This window comes from Podarcis liolepis (genome assembly GCF_965112155.1).
Source record: "Podarcis liolepis genome assembly, chromosome: 15".
Taxonomy (NCBI): Eukaryota; Metazoa; Chordata; class Lepidosauria; order Squamata; family Lacertidae; genus Podarcis; species Podarcis liolepis.
In genome coordinates this window covers 6,268,233-6,290,958 of record NC_139566.1, presented here as the reverse complement: position 1 = coordinate 6,290,958, position 22,726 = coordinate 6,268,233, and the positions used below count along the sequence as shown (strand labels likewise).

Genomic DNA, 22,726 nt, shown 5'->3' with positions numbered 1-22,726 from the left:
TTCTGTCACACAGAAAGAATATCACAGCCTAATTTGCACCAGACATCTGAGCCATGCAAAGGTAATTGGCTTGTATCCAGAAGTTCTGCTTAGAGTAGAAGCATTGAACAAACCTTAGTTAGCCATGACTATGAATTTTAATGGGCCGGCCTTGAGTACATGTTGCATGCTGTACTCAGAAAGAATTTCCACGGGCCAGCAATCTAAAAGCTAATACCCTATGGCACCAGATCTCAGAGAGAAAGACATATGGTTCCTGTTCATCTCAACATAATTGATTTAAAGCAATTCCATAAGTGCCCCCTTTGGACAGAAGAGGGAATTACTGTGTTGCAACTGCTAAATAGCTTTAATAGCCTGCCTTTAAAAATGAAGGATTTGGACAGAGTCAAGAATCACGCACCAGATGATTGTGGAGTAGAGGACTTTTAATGAAGACCTCGTCATCATTGGGTGGTGCATGATTGCTTGCGGAAGGATTCACAGAGGGGTATATAAAGGCCTACCTTTCAGGAGTTCTTCACTCACTCACTGGATCCAACATCCACACGAATTTTATCACTGAAAAAGGTATGTTCTGTCTTCATTCTTTCGGTTCCCTAGATTTCAGGAGATCTTCAGGTCTTCAGGATGTAGTCTAACAGCTCTGGTTTTGCAATGAAACGTGCTCACTATATTTCTTATTTTTGGTGGCCAATCTTGTTCTCCTGCCTCATGGGAGTTGTGCATGGAGAAAAGCGTACTAATTAGATGCTAATTCTAATTCAAAACCTTCTTATCTCTTGGGTGCAAGGGATTGAAAATCTCACCCAGGTCTCTTGCAAATGCCATTTCTTACAACACATGTCTTTATTCATTCAAAGAGAAGTTGGGATCTTGCCTTTAGGCCTGAATTCTTTCAGCATTGTAGGACTAAAATGTTTGCCTAATATTGTGTTGTACAGGATCTAAGATAGTCTTTTTTCTGCCAAGCATGTCATCAGTTGCCTAGAAGGATGTTGGGGGCTCAGAGAGCATCCTCTCAGATATGTTAGCCTGACTTCCAGTGAGTTCCCAAGGGAGACTCAGAAGAGGCCACTTTATGCATTCCTTTCCTTGATGCAATGTGTAGCAAACTTTAAACATACATTTCATATTGGTCTTAAGCTGTAATATTTGGATATCTAAGGTGTCCTTAATATTGTGTTGTGTTTGCTTAATGAGAAATCCCTTGAATCCTTTCAGCAATACCTTCCCTCTCCACCGCTAAGATGTCCTGCTGCTCCAATTGTTGCTGCTCTCCCTGCTGCTGCAAGTGCTGCTGCTGCCCCTGCTGCTGCAGTCCTTCCTGTTGCTGCACTCCTTGCTGTTGCTGCTCTCCTTCCTGCTGCTGCTCTTCCCCCTGCTGCTGCAACTCTTGCGGCTGTGGTTCCTGTTGCTGCTATCCTAAGCAAGGCTGCTGCTGAAGAAGTTCAGTGAAGTGTTGAGAGCTGCTGCCTCCTCCATGCTGGTGGACTCCTTGGATTCATCTGTTTCTGTGCCTTAAATTTATTCCTGCCTCCTTCTACAACCCTGGATTCTTCTCATCTCCTTCTTACTTTGCTTTGTTTTCCTTCAAGGAAGCATGCCAGTTGTCTTCTCTTTATCATCATGGTGGTCCTGGGGGTCATTCTCTTTTCATCTCTTTGAATAACTCCTCTATGGGGGAGAAATATGTTCATATGGCAGTTAATAAAGATTCTAAAGCACAGTAGAGTGTTCTTGTGTTCCTTTGCCTTGAGATGGAAAATGTGTCATAGATCCTGCATAAGTCATCTGCTTAGCAAGCATCTCCAGCTAAAGGGCTGTTCGCCTAGAAAGGATCAGAAGCTGAGTTCTTGGGCAGCACATCTCCATCTCACATGCAATATTGGATAGGGGGGCATATCTCATTGGAAGGGCACATGCATGACACACATAACACCCCAGGTTCACTAGCTATTATCTCTCCTTGAATTAATGGGTGTAGTGAACACAAGGAGGAGCAAGGTCCTTTGTCTGAGATCTCGGACAGATGCCCATCAAAGGCACCTGTCTGGTATGTAACAACAGAGAATTCTAAAAATAGTTGCTGCCTCACACAAAACCTGATTAAATCAATGTGTGGTAGGGATTTCCTGATAGGTGCTATCTGCAGGAGTCACTGTCTCATAGGAGCCAACTCCTACGAGGCCCCCCACAAGAAAATATTTTTGGGGGCTGGGCTCCCCCAAGTTGAGGGGCATTGCCATTCAAATGGTGTGTGTGCATTCATGTGGGTTGGGGCATATCTAGGTCTCCACAATATTTTATTCAAGTTGGCATCCCTGATCTTTCTCCTGCAAATCACACTGATTGGATGGCTATAAAAGGGAAGAGGTGAGAATTTAATCTGCATCATATTGAGTGCTACATGTGGATCCAGCCTAATATATTTTGATAATGTTGATGAAAGCAACTGTTTCGACCACCCCATCTCCTTTGAGATCTCTTCTCAAATTCCTCCGTTTCTTCACTGATCATTTCATTGCCCAGAAGGTGGAGGAAGCAACCAGGGAATCATCTAGACCTAGTCATCACCAATAGGCAGGAATTGATCTTTGAATAGGAAGTACTGGGGACCTTGAAAGGAAGTGATCATGTCCTCTTAGGTTTCATGATACACAGACAAGGGAAATCTGGATGTATTTTGGATATGTACTCTGGATTTAAGAGGGCTGATTTCAAAAAGATGGGAGTTTCTTAAAGTTGAAATATTGAAGGAACAAATGCAGACAATACCAAAAAGAAAGAAAAGTTGGAGTCATCTAAAGAAACCAGTGGGGCTGCATAAGTAGCTTATAGAAGAGATGAGATTTCAGAAGGGCATATCTGCTAAATTGAGGAAATGAGAAACATGAAGGATGGGTATGCACCAGTGGCTAACAGTTGCAAGATGAAGGCCAGGCAAGCAAAAGCTCAGAAGGATCTTGGTCTTGGTTATTTCAGAATGAAATAACAAAAGTGGTTTCATCAGCTATGTTTGAAGAACAAGAAAGCCATATGTCCTCTGGGTGGAGAGGACAAAGAATTGCTATTGGGTGAAGGAGGTGAAACTGCTCAACCCCTACATTGTCCCTCCTGTCACTTAAAATAAAAGCAGAACTCAACCTGGTGACAACAGAATAAAAGGTGCAAGGAAGGAACTGCAGCCTCAGGTAGAAAAAGAGGTGGCAAAGGAACACCTAGCTACTTTAAATGGATTCAAATTGGCAAGGCCTTATGAGCTGTGCCCAAGGATACTAAAGGAGCTTGCAGATATCACCACGGAGCCTCCGTCCATAATTTTTGAGAATCCATGGAGGAAACGTGTGGTCCCTGCAGACTGGAGAAGGGCAGATGCTGTTCCCATCTTCAAACAGTTTGTATGTGGGGAGAAGACTCACGTAGCTACAGACTGGGCAACTTGACATCGATACCAGGAAAGATTATAGCACAGATAATTAAACAGTTGTCCTATGAGCACATAGAAAAGGATGCTGTGATTACTAAGACTCAACATGGATTTTTCAAAAAATTGTTCATGCCAGGTGAATCTCAATTCTTTTTTGGATAGATTTACGAGCTTGGTGGATGACGGGGCTGCTGAGGAAATATTGTACCTTGATTTAACTAAGGCTTTGGAGAAAGTCCCCCATGGCAGTTGTGGTGTTTTGATGATGGGCTGGAGATGGAGAACCTGCCACCAGAAATTCACAGAATAATAGAATCATAGGATTGGAGGAATCATAGAATTGGGAGGAAACCCCAAAGGGCATTTAGGAAGGAAGGATCGTAGCTCCGTAGTAGAGCAGCTATTTTGCATGCAGAAAGGTCTAAGTTCATCTCCAGAGAGCTGATGCCAGTCAGTGTCTATCTTATAATTAAAGTACTTTTTTGTTAAATAATTGAAGGATGGAGGGATTTTGAGGCTGATTTGAACTAGTAGCCATTTGAGTCTACTGATCCTCAGCCTACCAGGAAAATTCCCAGCCTCCCATCATTTGGGGTAGTGTAAGATCATGTGTATATTTGTGTGTGTTTTACCTTTCATTGTCTAAAAGCTGATTGCTGGAAGATCCCAGAGAAGAAGAAGAAGGTCTTCATGCAGTGCATAGCTAAAACAATGAAAGGTGCTCACTTGAGAGGCAGCGCTGACAAGCAAACTAGATGGCTTTAAAGCAGGATTAGACAAATTCATGGAGGTGGAAACTCCCAGAGCTACAAACCACAATGGCTGTGCTGTGTCTCCAAATTTTAGGCCGTAATGGTTCTTAATACCAGTTGATGGAAACCACAGTGTTCTTGTGTTTGTGTCCTGGTTGTGCACTATGGGCAATCTGTCTTGCCATTGTGAGGACAGGATGCTGGACTAGACCGGCCATTGAGCTGACTGAGCAAGCTCTTCTCAGAATCATAAAATCTTAGAGTTGGAAGGGAGCCAAGGGTCACCACATCCAACCCCATGTTTGTATGTTCTTAAATGACCTGGAACACAGTCATTGTCAAGGACTGAGCAGAGGAGGAATGGTGGAGGCCACCTCCCCAGGCTGACCCTTCCAGAGAAGAAGGATTGGTTTGAGGAAGGGGTTGGTTTGAGGAAGATCACTACTCAGAGGCAGATGAAGGGGAAAGTTCGGAAATAATGGGAGAGAAGGAGAAGGAAGAGGAAACACCATGAGGGTGACAGCTGATGGAAACAGTGTATTTAGAAAGTGTTCCAAAAAACCCCTCCCAGAACACAGCGGGCCTTGAAAGTAGGAGAGCAAAGAGCTCAAAGGTAAAAGGCACTTTGCAGCATCCATAGCGATGACTCATGAGGAAGTGGGAGAGATGGAGGGTGTGGAGTTTCACTCGGAGCAACACCATTACTCCAAGATGCTCCATTTCTAAGCCTCTCTCTGTGAATATTGAATAAAAAGCATTGCTAAGAACTTTCCTTTTCTTATCGGTTCCTGGCAACCTACCGTGGGGGTATGCGTCATCTGATGCCTGACAGTCATAAGGACAGAAGAAGACCCCTTCAAATCCTGAAGTAATCACCAGCTAGTCCACTACTGAACAGTGACCTACGGTGACTCCATTCAGATGTCTTCAGGAAGCATGCAAGCAGAGATTGGAAGTGAGCAACACTGCTGCTGAAGATTTTCTAACTGGAGATGTCAGTGGTTGAACCTTGGGCATTCTGCTTACAGAACAGTTCCTATGAAATTGCTTCTATACCATATATGTGAATGGTCCAATGACATGGTTGGTCCACCTACCCCTGAATCATCTACCTATATCATCTTGGAGTAGCCCTTCAATAACTCAAGTGGCAGTGCATTTTCCCCAACCCCCCTGGATCATTCAATGCCATCGATTGGGGTGGGGTATGATGTACATCCAAAGCAGGGGCTGCTCACACACATTGAGCTTCCTCTCAACTCAATTTAAGGTAAAGATAAAACAAGACTTTAGGAGACGGTTTGCCATTTTATTAGTTGCCGTGCAAGCAGGTAGATTGTACAATAAAAGAAGAATTAGAAATGTAGACGAGAAAGAAAAGAGAAAGAGTCACACACATAGAGAGTGCCATGATGGCATCATGGGAAATGCCTTGTTAGAGATGGTTCCTAGGAGAACATCCAGGCGAGTCAAAGAGGAAAGAACAAGAAGAGGAGAGGAAGACACAACTTGAGGATTAAGCACATTCCAGAGAGATATAAAGTCTGAATGTCAGGAATTAAGGAGTAGCCAGCACTCATGGTGGTGGGATTATACGATGGACTATAAACTGTAGATTCCCTGTAAACATTCAGAGCTTCCCTTGGGGTTCTTCAGCATTTGCATTGCTTAGGATAGCAGCATTTGCAGCCACAGCAGGAAGATCCACAACACCCGGAACCACAGCAGGGGGAAGAGCAGCAGCAGGGGGAGCAGCAACACTGCTTGCAACAACAGGGGGAGCAGCAACACTGCTTGCAACAGCCACAGCCGCAGCCGCAGCCACAGCAGGGGGAACAGCAGCACTGCTTGCAGCAGCAAGGGGAGCAGCCACACTGGCAACAGCAGGACATCTTGAGGAAGAGAAGGAAGCTTGAGCTGCAGGAAATCAAGGGATCACCAGTTAACTAAGCATTAAATTGTTAGATGTGTTAAAGACATCTTTTACTGGTGCTTTGCATTAAGCACTACATATTTCACATACCTTTTCTCCTACTCATGAGGGAGCTGAAATTATTTGCCTACATTACACAAAGATTTTCATGTCGTATAAAATATGGGAGAAATGTCTGTCTGTTAGCTGTTGAAATGGAGCATTCTGTCCAACCAAGAATTCAATATTGGTTTTACCTTCACACTAAATCCTGGGCCATTTCCCCCTTTATCTAAGAGGAAACTCAGATGTCTCCCCCAGTATAAAAGCAAAAGGGCTTTACAAGCAGTCTTGATTCTCTCACAGATTGATACATATGACATGTTCCCTGGTTATTTCCATGTGTCACCTTTTTATGTTGTAGGTATCAGTAATTTTGATGTATACTTGAAATATATTATGGGTGAAATATTCCTCCTCAGTTGATAAGAGAAGAAATTTACATCTCTAGGGAAGTCACTAGTGTAATAATGACTCCATTCACCAGCCCAGAGGCAGAGGAAATGATCAGTCCTCAAAACTACAAATTATGAAAATGTAGCGTCCATCACGCAGATATGTTGAAGAGATAATTAGATGATCCCATCAGGTAAAACCCAAAGAACCTACAAGGAGCCTGTTATTCAACCCACTTCTCATCTATGTATTAAAATATGCCGGTTGAGATGCTGAATCTGAAATGCTAACAGAATCCAAACTGTGAGACTGTTGGCTCCTCTGTGCATTTGATTCAGACGCATTTCACAAGATATTTCACAAAATCTGAAACACTAACAAAATCCAGTTTTGAGACTGTTAAGAGACTGAGTCACTGAGTACCTGCTCTTAATTTTAATTTCCCTGCAATGAAGAAAATAAGAAGAATGTTTAAATATTTGGAAACAAGCTTACCTTTGTTGACTATAGGTATTGGTGTATGGATATTGGATCCAGAGAGTGATTGAAGAAATGCAGGATTGTGGTCCTTTTATATGTCTCTGTGAACCCTTCCGCAAGCCATGAGACTCTACTCATGAATGAGAAGCTCTACATTAAACCTTGACGTCGGCCTCCACCACACATTATTAGCTGGTGCGTGATCTGTGACTGTATTCACAACCTGTGACTGTATTCACAAAGGGGCATTTATGGGATTGGTTTTAAAACAATTATGCTATGATGAACGGAAATAATGAGAGCTTCTCATTGAGATCCAGCACTTTTCTTTTTAGCCAGGAAAAATCCTCCAGATCTTCTGATTCTACATCCTGCCTCAAGCTCAAAGCACCTGACGTTTGTATTCACGGGTCCTGGAATTTTATCCTCATAACACATATTTATCAGCAATGAGCACAACTGAATAGCATGTGCCATCTTTTCTTTTTCTTAAAAAAGTAGCTGAGCAGCACAGTGAATGGTAGCAGTTGCACATGTTTTTATTTAATAATGTAGCTTTAACAAATGTTCATTAAACTAAAAAATTAATTACTAGACGAATACAAAGCAGAACACCTCAGCCTAATTATGACCTGACATCTGAACCATGCAAAAGCATCCAGCTGAGGTCTACTTAGAGTAGGCAAACCTAAGTCAGCCATGTCTATGGACTTTAATGGGCTTGCTCGGAACTTGCAGTGGCTGCTACCCAGTGACCTTAAAACAACTATCATCCTAAATCATTGTTATATTAAAATCACTTTATACCTGTTGCATGCTGTACTGAGAAAGAGTGGTGTAAATGTTGTGTCCACAGGTAAACAATCTGAATACTAAATCCCTTAGGCACCAGATATTTCATAGAAGCCCATATGATGCCTGTTCATCTAAACATATTTTATTTCAACCAATCCCATAAGTGCCCCCTTTGGACAGAGGGAGAATTAGAGTGTTACAACTGCAGAATAGCCTTAATCAGCTGACTTTAGAAAGGAAGGATGTGGACACAGTCAAGGATCACGCACCAGATGATTGTGTGGTAGAGGCCCATATTAAGGTTTAATGAAGACCTTGTCATCATTGTGTGGTTCATAATTGCTTGCGGAAGGATTCACAGAGGTGTATATAAAGGCCCCCCATTCAGGAGTTCTTCACTCATTCACTGGATCCAACATCCACACGAATTCTAACAACTGAAAAAGGTATGTTCTGTGCCACTATCGCTTCATTCTTTTGATTTCCTAGATTTCAGGATATCTTGAGTTCTTTAGGATGTAGTCTAGCAGCTCTGGTTTTTCAATGCAACTTGCTCACTATTTATCTTACTCTTGGTGACAATTCTTAGCCTCCTGCCACATGGGGAGTTGTGCATGGACAAAAGCGTGATTTCTTAGAATCTAATTCAAATTCAGAACTTACATCTCCCTTGGACACAAGGGATTCAAGATCTCAAAAAGGTCTTCTGGATACAAAACATGTCTTAACTCATTCACAGAGAAGCTAGGATTTTGCCTTCAGTCCTCAATTCTCTCAGCATTTTAGGACTAGAAATTTACCTGCTATCCTCTTACATAAAATCTAAAATAGTGTTGTTTTTCCTGACCAAGCATACATTTCATATTGATCAACAGCTATAACGGTTGAATATAATTCATGTGTCAAACATGTGTGTTCATGAGGAAACCAGCACGGCCTGTGGCTCCCAGTGGAGAAGGAGGTGGTTCCTGAACAATCTGTTGTGCAATTCCTGAAATGGCACAGCACACCTGACCTGAGCAAGAATCAAGGATCAATGCACTAGATAAGCAGAAGGGTAGAGATGCATAGCCAAGACAATACTGCATCCCAGCAGAACTGTTAGAATATTGCGGACTTCCGGTCGGTGCCAGCGCTTAATGGCGGTCCTAGCTCCGAGCTCCGGAGAAGGACTGCTTCGCAAGTTCGGGTCTTACCCGCTACGGCAAGCGGGGGACCCCTAAAATCCCAGGCGCTGAAGCCTGAGAACAAGGAGACTCGGTGGGCACCTTTGCGCCCCCCGGTACCGTGAAAGAGCCTTTTTAAAGGCTACGGATCGACATCGGGAGTGAGCGCGGTGCTGAGAGTCGCTACCCAGCCTGCGAAGTGAAGCCGCGTCGCCATAAGCGGAGAGCGCCGATTCCTTCCTGAAAAGAAAATTCGGACTGAATCCCCGTGAGTAAGAGCTGAAATATAACCGGGACCTTTTAAATTTCAAAAATTGGGCTAAAAACGGGGGAGATCTAAACAAAGGAAGTCTGCCTCCCCCCGACTGCATGAAAGTGAAAGCAACGGAGCTTTAAACCTGCATCCGTTTAAACCTGCTACTTGATTAGCTTAACCGGACATTTAGACCCTTTGATCTCCCCTCTAGCTAGCAGGGCAGAGGGGAGGTGAATTTGAACAACAACTGCATGATTTGTTAGAAGTAAAAAAACCTCTGCTGTCTCATCCATCTGAAAATGAAACGGTCTGCCTTTGTACCATACTGAACTGACTTTTCCCTGTGAAGTGATACCTTGATACAAAGTTTCCACAGTGCCTGGCTACTGTACAATACAAGAAGAAGTAGCATAAATTGGGCAACTGTGGCAATCTAAAGTAACAAGTTTTTAGTAATACTGACTTTGACTGTGTTAACCTCCCTTTTTACATTCTGGACAGTCTCCTTTGTTTTTATACTTGGAAACTTTGTTCTATGGCCATTTTGATTTGCTCCCTCTAGAGGACAAAGTGAGGCCCGGCACGGCCTAAGACAGTGGTATTTTCCAAGGGAGAATAAATCCCGTGGGAACTGACCTTGACATGAGTGGCGCACAAGAGGAGATAGTCACAAGAGCCAAAACCAAGCAACAACAACAACAGCTGCAGCAGCTACAGGTAAAGAAAAGAGGCTCAATCTCAGGCGCAACAGTTGGATCAACAGGAACAACAGGACAAGACAAAGGAGCAGCCGTCTCCATGGAAGCTGTGACAGATGCTTTGCTCAAGATAAATCAAACTCTGGAGTCTCTGACAAAACAGACTTCAGAGAATACACTAAAACTAACAGAAATTTCAGCAAGACTAAACCAGAATACAGAATCCATAAATAAATTGGTGGAGGAAAACGCCACTACGCGCCAAATTGCCGAAGACGCCAAAGCTACTGCGGGAGAGACACAGGAGAAGTTAGAGCCGATCGCCAAGAAGGTCTATGAGCATGATGCAACTTTGGCCTTGTGGGAGTTACAGAGGAAAGAGAGGAATTTAAAAATAAGACTGATTCCGGAGAATGAAGGAGACAACCTTGTGGAATACTTGACAAGGGAGTTTGTGGACTGTTGGGACCTCCAGGAAGACGAACTCAAAATCACGACTGCCTTTAGATTGGGCAAAAAGCAAAACAGAAAGACCCCGAGAGACTGTTTGATCACACTCAGATCCAAGGAGGAAAGAGACAAAATATTGGGACTACACTTTGAAAAGGCCTTGCAAATTGGAAACTCAGCTGTACAGATCTTCAAAGACATCCCAAAATACATTCTGGACTTAAGAAACTTTTATAAGGATTTAGCCCTTTTACTAAAGAAAAACTCTATCCGCTTCAGGTGGGAATTCCCACAAGGGCTGTCATTTGACTACAAGGCAAACAAGGTGAAAATAAAGACAATTCAAGATAAAGACAAATTTTTGGCAAGATACCAGGAGGATCTACAGAAGGGGACTGTGGACGCACTTGCAGAACAGAGGAGAGCGTTGGACATCCTGAATCTCTCGTTTGGACAAAAATCACCAACATCAGAAGAAGAGCAACAACTGGGAGCTGTTGGAGGAGCCTCAGAAAAATAGCAAGATGGCTCTGCAATTCCTTAGTTGGAATTGTAATGGGCTCAATGGGCCTTTGAAGAGAAGACAAGTATTTCATGTATTAAATAGAGAACAACTGGACTTGATATGCTTACAAGAAACTCATATAACTAGAGCCCACAGGAGATTACTTACAAACAAAAGGCTAGGACAAGAATTTATCTCATCAGACAAAGTTAAGAAGAGAGGAGTGGTAATATATGTGAAAGAGAAATGGGCTCCAAAAATGATATTCAAAGATGAACAAGGGAGATATCTGGCTGTGGAGATACAAGTACAAGGAGAAAAATTTCTAGTTGTTGGAATTTATGCACCAAATGAAGGCAAATCCGACTTCTTTAAGAGACTTCATGAAACGTTGATGGATTATTTGGATTACAATATGATAATCATGGGAGACATGAATGGCGTGGTCTCCACCAATATGGACAAGGCACAAAGACTAACAGTCACCAAAGAAGGGAGACTCCCTAAGACTTTTTTCGAAATGACTGAAAACATGGACTTGATAGACATTTGGAGAACAAGGAACCCTCTGGAAAGAGAGGGAACCTTTTTCTCCCAAGCAATGATGACCTGGACCAGAATCGATCAAATCTGGGTTACTAGTGGAATGGCTCCAAAGATTAAGAAAGTGGAAATCTGCCCAAAAACTTGCTCCGACCATAACGCCGTGAAGATGGAGATGAAGCTCACAATAACTGGTCAATTTAGATGGAGAATGAATGACACCCTCTTTCGTGATAAGGAGATTCTCACGAAGGCCCAAAAGACTCTAAAAGACTATTTTGAAATAAATTTGAGGACCGACGTGGAGAAAAGAGTGATCTGGGATGCAAGCAAAGCGGTTATGAGAGGATTTTTGATTCAACAAAATTCAATAAAGAGGAAAAAACAAAATGAGAAAAAAGAGAAGATTTTGGAAATGATAAAGGAAGGAGAGAGGAAATTAAGAACAAAACCAAAGTCTCAAGACATTTTAAGAGAGATCAAGCTATATCAAACACAATACATGGAATTGATGAACCAAGAGATTGAATGGAAGATAAAGCAAATGAAGCAAAAGACCTTTGAATCAGCAAATAAATGTGGTAAACTTTTGGCATGGCAACTGAAGAAAAGGCAGAAACTAAATACAGTTACAAGCCTTGAGGTGGATGGAAAGAATATATCTAAGCCCAATGAAATCAGAAATTGCTTTTTAAGTTATTTCAAAAAACTCTACACTCAAGGCCCGCAAAATGAAGAAGATATAGACAAATTCCTTGGAAAATATGGATTACAAAACATCTCTCATCAAAGTAAGATGGATTTGAACCAGAGAATCTCAGAACAAGAGATAGAGGCTGCCATTCAGAATATGCAACTGGGCAAATCTCCGGGACCAGATGGACTGACTTCCAGATACTACAAATCGCTGAAGGAATGGTTGACTCAACCACTAAGAGAAGTTTGTAATGAGATCCTTGAGGGAAAAAGGGCGCCTGAATCGTGGAAAGAGGCATATATTTCACTCATACCAAAGTCAGAGACTGAAAAGACCCAACTCAAGAACTACCGCCCAATATCACTCCTTAATGTGGATTACAAAATTTTTGCAGACATTTTGGCAAAAAGATTTAAAAGAGTTTTGATGGAGAAGATTCATAAGGACCAAGCAGGCTTTCTCCCTAAAAGACACCTGGCAGACAATGTAAGGAATGTAATAGACATTCTGGAAAAGCTAGAGGTGAATATAAACACTAAGGCAGTATTGATCTTTGTGGATGCGGAGAAAGCCTTTGACAATATTTCTTGGAGTTTTATGAAGAAGAATCTTCATGGGATGGGGGTAGGCCGGGGTTTTGAGAATGGTATGGCTGCAATATATTCTGAACAAAAAGCTAAACTGATTGTAAACAATGTTGTGACTGAGGAACTTAAGATAGAGAAAGGAACACGACAGGGGTGCCCGATTTCCCCATTACTTTTTATTTCAGTTCTGGAGGTGTTGCTGAACATGATAAGAAATGACCAGCAGGTTAAAGGTGTGCAGGTCGGAGCTAAACATTACAAGTTAAGAGCGTTCGCAGATGACCTAGTATTGACTTTGCAAGAGCCAAACACTAGTACGAAAAAGGTATTAGAAATAATACAACAGTTTGGCCAGGTAGCTGGATTTAAGTTGAACAAGCAAAAAACCAAAGTTTTAGGGAAAAACCTAACAGATATGGAAAAGGAGAAATTTCAAGAGGAAACAGGTTTGACTGTGGTCAAGAAGGTTAAATACCTAGGGGTTTACTTAACATCTAAGAATCAGAATTTGTACAAGGACAATTATGAAAAATGTTGGTTAGAAATCAAAAAAGATTTAGAAATATGGTCAAATTTGAAATTGTCAATGTTAGGCCGAATTGCAGTAATCAAAATGAATGTATTGCCTAGAATGTTATTTTTGTTTCAGACCTTGCAGATTATTGATAAGATGGAATGTTTTAAGAGGTGGCACAAAGACATTTCGAAATTTGTCTGGCAGGGCAAAAAGCCCCGAATTAAATTTAAAATATTGACAGATGCTAAAGAAAGAGGGGGGTTTGCCCTGCCGGACCTGAAACTGTACTATGAGGCAGCAGCTTTTTGCTGGCTCAAAGAATGGATGCTCCTCGAGAACACGGACATCTTGGATCTGGAAGGTTTCAATAACGCTTTTGGTTGGCATGCATATCTTTGGTATGATAAAGCTAACAGTGCCTTTAAAAATCACATTGTCAGAAAAGCATTGTTTAATGTTTGGATAAGATATAAAGATCTATTGGAAAACAAAACCCCTAGATGGGTGTCACCAGTGGAGGCTAAAGCAGTGAAGAAACTCAATATGGAGGTCGGATGGCCGAAGTATTGGGAAATTTTAGAACAGGATGGAGATAAGTTCAAACTACAAAGTCAGGAGAAATTGAAGTATAAAGTAGAAAATTGGTTCCAATATCGCCAAATAATGGAATTTTTTAAACAGGACAGGAAAGTCGGTTTCCAGGTGGAAAAATCAAAATTAGAAACCGAACTGTTAGAACCCAATACTAAGAATCTATCTAGAATGTACAACTTGTTGTTGAAATGGAACACACAGGATGAAACAGTTAAATCGGCTATGATTAAGTGGGCTCAGGATGTTGGACATAACATTATGTCAGCTGACTGGGAATGGTTATGGAACACCGGTATAAAATTTACGGCATGTAATGCCTTAAAGGAAAACATTATGAAAATGGTATACAGGTGGTACATGACCCCAGTCAAGCTAGCAAAAATCTATCACTTGCCCGATAACAAATGTTGGAAGTGTAAAGAGACTGAAGGTACCTTTTATCACCTTTGGTGGACATGCCCGAAGATTAAGGCCTTCTGGGAAACGATCTATAATGAAATGAAAAAGGTACTTAAATGTACCTTCCCTAAAAAACCAGAGGCCTTTCTCTTGGGCATTGTCGGCCAACTGGTGACAAAGAAAGATAGAGCCTTTTTCATGTATGCCACAACAGCAGCAAGAATACTCATCGCAAAGTATTGGAAGACACAAGATTTACCCACTGTGGAAGAATGGCAGATGAAAGTGATGGACTATATGACACTGGCCGAGATGACAGGCAGAATCCGTGACCAACGAAAAGAGACGGTGGAAGAAGAGTGGAAAAAATTTAAAAGTTATCTTAAGGACTACTATAAACTTAATGAATGCTAAAATGTTGTGGTTTTCAGAAGCAAAAGGGTACAGGGATACAAGGTTAGACTATAAAAGAGGACTAAGATGATAAAGATTGGAAAGTAACAATTGGAAGTTGCTAGTTGAATTTTGGACATTGGGATGCAGAGAGGGGGGGTATGGGGAAGTCCAAGAAAAGAGGTTTATGAAAATATGTTTGAAACTATACGTGTATGTTTGTCATTTTTAGTGTTTGTCTGTTTTTCTTAAAAATTTTGTAAAACCAATAAAAATTTTATAAAAAAAAAAAAAGAACTGTTAGAATATTGCTAACCAAAAGGTACTTTTAGGATCATTCAGAGGGAAACCATGATGTGGAAATCATGTCTTTTCTGGTCTCCTGAATGCAGAACATGTGTCTACAGTGTTTTAATATGCCTGAGGGTGTTGTTTGCTTAATGGGAAATCCCTTGAATCCTTTCAGCTCCGCCTTCCCTCTCCACCGCTAAGATGTCCTGCTGCTCCAATTGTTGCTGCTCTCCCTGCTGCTGCAAGTGCTGCTGCTGCCCCTGCTGCTGCTGCACTCCTTGCTGTTGCTGCACTCCTTGCTGCTGCTGCTCTTCCCCCTGCTGCTGCAACTCTTGCGGCTGTGGTTCCTGTGGCTGTGGCTGTGGATCTTGCGGCTGTGGTTCCTGTTGCTGCTATCCTAAGCAAGGCTGCTGCTGAAGAAGTTCAGTGAAGTGTTGACAGCTGCTGCCTCCTCCATGCTGGCGGACTCCTTGGATTCATCTGTTTCTGTGCCTTAAGTTCATTCCTGCCTCCTTCTACAACCCTGGATTCTTCTCATCTCCTTCTTACTTTGCTTTGTTTTCCTTCAAGGAGGCATGCTGCCAGTTGTCTTCTCTTTATCACCTTGGTTGTCCAGGGAGTCACTCTCCTTTCATCTCCTTAAATAACTCCTCTGTGAAAAGAAAACCTTTCCCTGTGGCAATTAATAAAAATTCTAAAGCCTGGTACAGAACCTTGTTGTGTTCCTTTGCCTTGAGATGCAGAATGCAGCATAGATCCCTGAATAGGTGATCTGCTTTGCATTCTCCAAGAATCTCCTGCTTAAGGGCTCCCAGCCTAGAAAGGATCACTAGCTCAGCTCCTGGGGAGCACATCTCCATCTCACATACAATATTGGAATGGGGGCCATATCTCATTGTGAGAGCACATGTATGGCACCCTTTCAGGGCTGGTTCAGCTGCGGTTCAGCACCACTAATAGTGGCACATTCATGACTAACTAGCCATGGGGATGTCTTTCAAGCACAGCACATCGCTTTTGGGTATATTCACACCTTTCATTAAAATGACATTTATTTGTGGTTGTTGGTTTTTTAAAAAAAGTGTACTCAAAGCAAATTACAGAAATACAGTGGTACCTCGGGATGTGAACGGGATCTGTTCCAGAACCCCGTTCTCATCCTGAAGCAAACGTAACCCGAGTCTACGCGTCTGCGCATGCGTGGGCCACGTTTTAGCGCTTCTGCGCATGCGCGTGACATCATTTTGAACGGTCTGCACATGCGTGCAAGGTGAAACCCGAAAGTAACGCTCTCCATTACTTCCGGGTCGCTGCAGAGTGCAACCCGAATTTGCCTAACACGAAGCGTATTCATTCCGAGGTATGACTGTATACATTTAAAATAAGTATAACGGAAGCCCAGAGTTGGAAAGAAGACAAAGTCCCCACCCGAGAAGAATAGCAAACCAAGCTGATGAAATGCGCAGAGATTGCAAAGCTGACTGGAAAACTCAGGAGCCAAGAGGATAAAAGCTTTATAAAAGAATGGGAAAGGTGTATAAGTTATTTAGACCACCACTGCAAACAGATGAAACCAAGAGCAGGATTTTGACTCACTTGTAGTGTAAAAAAATATGAAGGACAATATGGTTTGATATAAAAATTGAAGTATGGATGCAGTTGTAGACGCTCAAAACAAGACTCCATGGAGGGAAGTCTCTAGATTTGGAGAATCTTATACATATATGCTCTTATTAGTTTGTGTTTATTTGTACTTTGGTTTTATAAACCAATAAAAATGATTTATATAAAAAAATAAGTAAAACAACATTTAAAGCAAGAGGAATATGTATAAAAAATCTGACTCAGCTCCACCCTATTAAAAGATGAGCAGAATATTAAGGCCCAATAGTATAGGTGAATGAAAAAAAATTTGCCTAAATGCAAATAGTGATGGTGACAGGGATGCCTTCTTGGGGAGAGCATTTGACATAGGGAGAGCCACCACTGGGAAGGCCTATTTTTATGTCTCCACCCTCCACAGCTAGCTCAGGGTGGGGGGACATGGAGAAGGACTTCATGTGATGGGCAGAGGCACTCTTTGAGATACTTGTGTCCTTTATTGCATGGTTGCCAGGAGCACATTTCTGGAGCAGGTCAGCTATAAATGGCACAGCGTAAGTAAAGTTAAACTCTGTATTGGACGAAACAAAGAAGTTGTGGTTGGTTCACAGCAGATCTCGTCATTCCTTGTAGATTTGCATTCTCTCCATATGGCAGGCATGCTGTCAGGAATGAGCCAGCTCAAAGTGAGGGTGTAGTGAGTGGGACTATCTAACCCCCCACCACCACCATTCCATAAGACACCGGCAGGACTTGGCCAGGAAGGGGGAGAGATCGCTAGTTGTTGCAAATCACAAGCTGAACAGTAAACCCGCCACCACCTCCTATCCTGGACCACCCTTGAATGGGGTTCAATGAGTCACTTTACCATGACGCAAACAGAAATTCGACAGGTAGGTGTCCAAACGGTAAGGCACCAGTTTAGCTTCCCTGCGCAAAGGCACAGAGTACAAAAGACAGAAGAATCCTTTTCCAAGTTTATTGAAAAAGCCACTCAAAAAGTTGCACATTTCTTAGAAGGTTACAAACAAAAAAATAAAAACATTGTAAAATATAACTAGCTAAACCATACTCACACAGCAACAATATTTTAAAACACAGCAGTAGTCAAGAGTCCTTTCACTGGTCAAACGCCCCCAGGCGAAGTACCAGGGCATGATGTTCTGCCCTTTGCATCTGAATTCCCAAATCCTTTGTCCTTGAAAACCCATGTGGAGGACAGGTTAGGAACCAATCATTTATTCAGGTTAATTACCAATGGCTGTATGATGAGACTATATCTCCTGATTGCCAGGGGACCAGCACAGCTGAACTTTTTTTAGACTCAGAGACCTTAAGATCAAAAGGCTTTTCCTCCGTTCCCAGGCCTCTCTTACACATAGGTAAAGGTAAAGGGACCCCTGACCATTAGGTCTAGTCGTTACTGACTCTGGGGTTGCGGCAGTCATCTCGCTTTATTGGCTGAGGGACCAATACAGCTTCCCCGTCATGTGGCAAGCATGACTAAGCTACTTCTGGTGAACCAGAGCAACGCACGGAAACACCGTTTACCTTCCCACCGGAGTGGTACCTATTTATCTACTTGCACTTTGACGTGCTTTCAAACTGCTAGGTTGGCAGGAGCTGGGACTGAGCAACGAGAGTTCACCCCATTGCGGGGATTCGAACCGCTGACCTTCTGATCGACAAGTCCTAGTCTCTGTGGTTTAACCCATAGCACCATGTCCCCTCTTACACATACCAGCTCCCCTCTTACACATACCAGCTCCTAAATTGTAAATTACTTGATAGCCTCCTGTGCCTTTTTTACAACCCAATCCACACTCAGGCCCCCAGCTGTACCAGGGTCTGGAAAATCAAATAACACTTCATCCTGCCTAGAGTCAAGTGGTAATTGACTCACCTTTCTAGAGACAGGGAGCTTTACATTTAAAGAGACAAAACACCCATTCCATAGAAGGCCACAATTTTATCTCTCCCACCATGCCTCACTCCTGCATGAACCAGCGTTTGACATACTAAGATTTCCCAACTTCACTACAGAGGGTTTGCAGCCAACTGCAGAAAGCAGCCAAGAAGAGGGAGGCTTTTATGTTAGGCAGGCAGGGGAGAGCCGGCAGCTGCAGAAATCGGCTCTTCCTGACCTTGACGGGCGAGCTGATAAGACAGTAGCTGAGAGCAGGCTAGAACATGGCCAAAGCACGCTGGAAGCTCAAATGGGCACGGACAGACAAGGAGACAGTTTATCAGAAAAGGAAGCGGTTGGCACTAATCCAATCTCTCCGAGGAGTCGGCGAGTGGGAGGGCTTCTAGATAGGAAGCAAAAAAAAAAAAAAAAAAAAAAAGACACAAGGGGCATCGTTTCAATATATTATTTAGATACCGGAAGGAATCTTCAGAAGGGCCATCATGAATAATGATACCGGAGGCTTTGTTAGAGCCATCCAGAGCTATCTGTTGGTTTTTGCAATAAACCCTCCTTTCATTATCTACGCTGGGAACCTGGCCTTCTGACAGAATGACCCTTCTCTAAGTTCTTTGCTTTAGTTGGCAGAGGAAAGAGCTGATAATGGAAGAACAACAGCAGCTCCCCATGGCCGTGTCGGTGGGTGCAATTGAAAGACAGAACCCACCTGCAGATCCTTATCAGGTACTTTGGCAGCAAAATCAGGAGTTGAAGCTGCCGCTAACCAGGTTGGAAGGAGTGGGAGGGGGGCAGTCCAGGCAGCTGATGGAGGTATATGGGAGGCCGACGTCCAAGAGCCTCGTAAACCCCCCCCCCAGCCAATTTTCAGGAAAGCCTTCTGAGATGTGGCCTTCAAAACAGCCTGCCTGTATTTCTTAAGCCTCCGAGGGGCTGAATTCCACGATGATAAGGACAGGGTACCATTCCTCATTAGCTTAGTTGAAGAAGAAGAAGAGGAGTTTGGATTTGATATCCCGCTTTATCACTAACCGGAGGAGTCTCAAAGCGGCTAACATTCTCCTTTCCCTTCCTCTCCCACAACAAACAGTCTGTGAGGTGAGTGGGGCTGAGAGACCTCAAAGAAGTGTGACTAGCCCAAGGTCACCCAGTAGCTGCATGTGGAGGAGCAGAGACACGAACCCGGTTCACCAGATTACAAGACTACTGCTCTTAATCACTACACCACACTGGCTCTCAGTAGAGGCAGGGGCTCGGCACTTGGTGACTCCCTCATGTTAAGCAATGATGGAGCGCTAGGCAATTTGGATGCCTTCATAAAAATGATGGGCAGTATTTATCTGGATCCTTTACCGGAAGCGGCGCTTGCCCAGAAGCTCATGAGCCTCAGACAGGGAAACCAGACTGTGGCAGAGTAGTGGGCTGATTGTCAAATGTACATCCAACAACTGGGATGGGAGAGAAAATCCCTGCTTGCATTATACAAAGCGGGTCTGAATGAGCAGATTCTGGATGAACTGGCTGGGATGCCCCTACAGACTGCGCTGAAAGGAGATAGGAAAACCTGCTTGCAGCAAGGACTGAGATTACAGGAGCATGCCATGGTATGCCGAGGAAAGGGAAGAGGACATGATCACTTCCTTCCAAGATCCCCAGTACTTCCAATTCAAAGATCAATTCCTGCCTATTAGTGAGGACCAGGTTCAATGTAGATGATCTCCTAGCTGCTTCCTTCACCATCTGGGCAATGAAATGATCAGTGAAGCAACGAAGGAATTGGTTGGGAATTATATTCTTGGGAGTGTGTGAGTTTCAACAGGTATCCAACAGCCTCCTCTCACCCCAATTTAAGGGAAAGATACACCAAAATATAAGTGATGCTTTATCTTTTTATTTGTTGCCATGCAAGCAGGTAGATTCAACAACAGCAGAAGGTTTAGAAATGTAGCAGCGAGAGAAAAGAGAAAGAGTCAAACACATTGAGAGTGTCATGAAGGAACCATGTCAAATGCCGTGTTGGAGATAGCTCCTAGGAGAATAGCTGGACGATAAGTGCAAGGAGTCAACCAGCAGCCTTGAAGCCAGAGCTCCTGGTGGTGGAATTATTCCTTGGACTGTATGTTGTAGACTCCCTGTTTGCATTCAGGGCTCCCCTTGGGGTTCTTCAGCATTTGCATTGCTTGGGATAGCAGCATTTGCAACCACAGCAGGAAGACCCGCAGCACCCTGAATCACAGCATGGGGAACAGCAGCAGCAGGGGGAGCAGCAACACTGCTTGCAACAACAGGGGGAGCAGCAACACTGCTTGCAACAGCCGCAGCCGCAGCAGGGGGAACAGCAACACTGCTTGCAGCAACAAGGGGAGCAGCCACACTGGCAACAGCCGGACATCTTGAGGAAGAGAAGGAAGCTTGAGCTGCAGGAAATCAAGGGATCACCAGTTAACTAAGCACCACATCGTGAGATGTGTTAAAGAAACATTTTAGTGGTGTTTTGCATTAAGAGTTGCCTATTTCACATCATTTTCCTCCTACTCATGACACAGCTGAATTAATTTCCCTATATTAAACAAAGATTTGCTTGCTCTATAAAGCATGGGAGAAACATCTGCCGGATCAATGCTGAAATGGACCGATTTGTCCAAACAAGAATTCAATAGTGATTCTGCCTTCATTGTAAATCCAGGACCATTTTGCTTTCTGTGTTAAGGGGAATTCAGAGTTTTCCTCAAGTATAAAATAAATAAGAGCCTAGAGGAAATCCAGATTCTATCATAGCTGGATGCATATTACACATGGGCTGGTTATATCTATGTCTTACATTTTTTATGCTGCTGACATCAATTATATATATATATATATGTATCAAAATGCATGAAATATTATTCAGTTGATATGAGAAAAAGTTGACATCTGCAGGGAAGTCATTACTTAATAGTTCCCCTGAGAACTCCAGTTAACAGCCCCAAGACGGCTTAAATGGTCAGTCCTCAGAACTAAAAATTGCATATCCATGAAACAGATTCGAAGAGATAATTCGATGGTACCATCTACTTTGGCCTTTGCCGTGCCAATGAACCTATAAAAAGGCCGTTATAGAAAACACTTTAGCTTTATGAAATAAAATATGCCAGTTGAGATGCTGAAATCTGAAACACTAAAAAAAATCCAGTTTTGAGACTGATAGCTCCTGTGCACGTTCCGTTCAGAATGATTTTGCAAGACCAGAGCCACTGGAGTACCTGCTCAGAATTTTCGTTTCCCTCCAATGAAAAAAACAAGAAGAATGATTAAATATTTGGAAACAAGCTTACCTTTGTTGACTATAGGAATTGGTGTGTGGATATTGGATCCAGAGAGTGAATGAAGAACTCCAGGATTGTGGTCCTTTTATATGGTTCTGTGAATTCTTCCACAATCCATGAGGCACTAATCATGAATGAGAAGCTCTACATTAAACCTTGACGTTGGCCTCCACCACACATTATTAGCTGGTGCGTGATCTGTGACTGTATTCACAACCCCTATTATTTATCTATATAAATACAGAAAAAATTTAAACTGCATTCTGGAAACACTGTAATTCTCAGGCCAGATGAAGGGGCAGTTATGGGATTTGTTTTAAAACAATTATGCTATGATGAACAAAGATAATGAGAGCTTCTCATTGAGATCCTGCACTGGTTTTTTAGCCAGGAAAAATTCTCCAGATCTTATGACTGTATTTCCTGCCTCAAGCTCAAAGCACCTGACGATTGTATTCCCACGTCTTGGAATTTGATCCTCATAACACATATTTATCAGCAATGAGCAGAAGTCAATAGCATGTGCCATTTATTATTTATTATTTTTTAAAAGTAGTGGAGCAGGACGGTGAATGATAGAAGTTCCACGTGTTTTTATTTAATATGTATCTTTAACAAATGTTCATTACATTAAAAAATAATTGATAGATGAACACTTGGGCTCCACAGCCTAATTTTCATCTGACATCTGAACCATGCAAAAGCAATTGGCTTGCATCCAGCTGAGGTCTACTTAGAGTAGGCAAACCTAAGTTAGCCATGTCTATGGACTTTAATGGGCCTGCTCTGAGTGTGACTAGCAGTGGTTTCAATCCAGTGTCCTTAAAGTATCTATCATCCTAAATCATTGTCTTATTAACATCACTTTATACATGCTGCAGGTTGTACTAAGGAAGAATGGCCTAAATGTTGTGTGCACAGCTTAAACAATCTGAAAACTAAAACCCTTAGGCACCAGATCTTTCAGAGAAGCC

General features: G+C 42.6%; 2 long non-coding RNA genes across 3 annotated transcripts; one reads left to right on the top strand and one right to left on the bottom strand.

Moving 5' to 3' along the window:
* The first annotated feature begins 511 nt into the window (after positions 1-511).
* LOC310694107 lies at positions 512-15,625 on the top strand. Its single transcript, XR_014519542.1, has 2 exons — positions 512-570; positions 15,097-15,625. It is a non-coding gene; the product is annotated as an uncharacterized lncRNA (long non-coding RNA).
* LOC310694108 lies at positions 5,478-21,966 on the bottom strand. 2 transcript variants are annotated; one of them, XR_014519543.1, is made up of 2 exons: positions 21,762-21,966; positions 5,478-6,099 (listed from the first exon to the last, which is right to left on the bottom strand). It is a non-coding gene; the product is annotated as an uncharacterized lncRNA (long non-coding RNA). The 2 variants fall into 2 exon arrangements; XR_014519544.1 differs by lacking the exon at positions 21,762-21,966 and adding an exon at positions 7,046-7,085.
* Between the last annotated feature and the right edge of the window lie 760 nt (positions 21,967-22,726).